The sequence below is a fragment of the Propithecus coquereli genome, unplaced genomic scaffold (genome assembly GCF_000956105.1).
Source record: "Propithecus coquereli isolate 6110/MARCELLA unplaced genomic scaffold, Pcoq_1.0 Scaffold207, whole genome shotgun sequence".
NCBI lineage: Eukaryota > Metazoa > Chordata > Mammalia > Primates > Indriidae > Propithecus > Propithecus coquereli.
Window position 1 is genome coordinate 1,987,085 of NW_012145745.1, and position 2,296 is coordinate 1,989,380.

The 2,296-nt window shown below is 32.6% G+C and overlaps 1 protein-coding gene across 1 annotated transcript in view; it reads left to right on the forward strand.

The window, feature by feature from the left end:
- The window catches only part of FAT4 (FAT atypical cadherin 4), a 204,298-nt gene that overhangs the window by 63,736 nt on the left and 138,266 nt on the right, over positions 1-2,296 (forward strand). The gene's annotated exons all lie outside the window — the stretch shown is intronic.

The window sequence follows — 2,296 nt, forward strand, 5'->3', positions numbered from 1 at the left end:
GCTCTTATAATAGATAGCTATATATCAATAGATACAGAATATAAATAGATAGATGGTGGGTTATTACATATTGCATTACATTTCCAGTAGTTCTCTGTTGAACACTCATGAATGTAAAAATGTAAAAATTGAGCTCCCTGAGGGTGTGGCTATGTCTTTACATTTCTTCTATTTTATAATCTCACCATAACTCCCCCTACACCTCTCATTACCTGCTATCATACAAAGCATGTGGTAATGATGATGAATGAATAAAATAAAAAGTGAATATACCACATTATGCATTACATAAAATACAATATAAAATAATATTCATATGAATGAAATTGATCATCCATGTGTTCAACCATGAAAGTCTGTATTTCTGAGCACCTGTAAACAAAAAGAAGCATTAAAACCTTTTAGAGGTCGCAAGAGATCATAGAGTAAAATACTAATTTCATTTTTAGTGAATAAATATGTCTCAATAAGTTATTTCAGTTTTTATTATGAAATTTAGGCAGATGTACAACCTCTCTAATAAAAATTATCATTTACTAATTTAAATTGATACAAATTCCTACAGAGCAAGAAAATCTATGAAATAAACTCTGGGGTAAATTTATATCTTAACTTAGATACTATTTAGACAATTTTCATTCTTTAGTAACGAAACAATGGAATCAATGGAATTTTAATGGAAATCATTTTACTAATACACTCATTAGCATTAACTAAATGAGTTATATTTACATTTCACCTGTATTTGGTAACATTAGATTCTCACACAAAGAGGAGATGTTCTTTTAACTACTCATAACTACTCATTCTTACAGATTGTACTTCTTTTAGTAAAGAGAAACAAAATATTTTATCTCCTCATTGCAGCTCAGATGTGGAATGTTAACGACTAAGGCATAAATCGTTGAACGCTGCTGGCATGTGCCCTGTGGATACGTTTGAATCAAGGGCTTGTACAAAGGGCTCAGACCTTCTCCTAGGGGGTTGTCATTTCTATGGATGCTCTTGTTCCTTGTGGCGAACAGCCTCAGAAGACATCTTGACGTTGCTTGTCAACTTCAACAGATTAATGAAGTAATGGGGCCATATATCCCTTCCCCTTCACTTATGAAAGGAAACGCTAACTAATTCATAGAGCTCTAAGATTATTTCCTTTTGCCCTTTGGCATTAGTTTCTTTTGTAGTCTTTTAATCTTTAAATGCATAAATCCAACCAGAATTTTTTTAAGTTAGCCCTCGTGGGGGGGAAACCCCTGTATTACTATGAGTGGGTATTTAGGAAAAAAGGAAATAAAATTTTAAGTGATATTTAGCCTTTTTTCTTTAGAAAAATTATATTTAAGTTTCTATTTTCTAAATAATCGGGATTTTTTACTGTGTGTAAATTGACTGCTATGTTGTAAGGAATGAGTTTCTATTACCATGTATATCCACATTTTTCATCTTTTGTGGAATTTGGTGTGGGTTTATGGGCATGAGGAGCTAAAATTGGGCACACCTGTAACGCAACTCAAGCATTACAGAAGTGATCCATGTAACCCAAAACATTTGTACCCCCTTAATATTTTGAAATTGAAACATTTTTAAAAATTATATCTGGTAGAAAAAAAGCAAGCAACTAGAAGTGGAAAGTAAATCCATTCACTTTCTCTAGAACTCACATTCTAGGTATTATAAATCATACCAATGTGTTCGCTGTACAAAACATGTTTGAGTATTTTACCATTGTTTTATTTAGAAAATATTTAATTGTGCAATAGTAATGATCGCCGTTGTTCATTTACCCATGTTACATTTATGATCAGACTTAGTGGCCAAATGTTCAACAAATGATTGAAGCAGCAGCACAAACATCTACTTAGCGTTTACCAGGTTCTGCTCCAGCACATTGACACAGAAGTAGCACATTTAATGCCCCCAACAGTCCTGTGAGGTAGGTAGTTCTACTCTCCCCGTTTTCCTGATGAGAAAAGAGAATCATAGACAGGTGGAGATAATCCACCCAAGGTCATTAAAGCCAAGTGCAAAAAATCTTCTTACTCTAGAATTAGGTTACTTGTTAAATATCTTTGATTTTAATGGATATTATTGTTTTCCTAATTGAGTCATCTAAATTAGAATGCTAAGCTGCTAATACATACCATCGGCCAATTTAACTGGGTTCATACATCTTTGTTAAGTGGGATATTTTTAGACAATATACTGCTTATATATTCAAATGCAAATAATCTAATTCACTGTGACTTTTCATACTGCTACTCAATAAATCAGTCAATGGGTAGTGTAAGATATATCA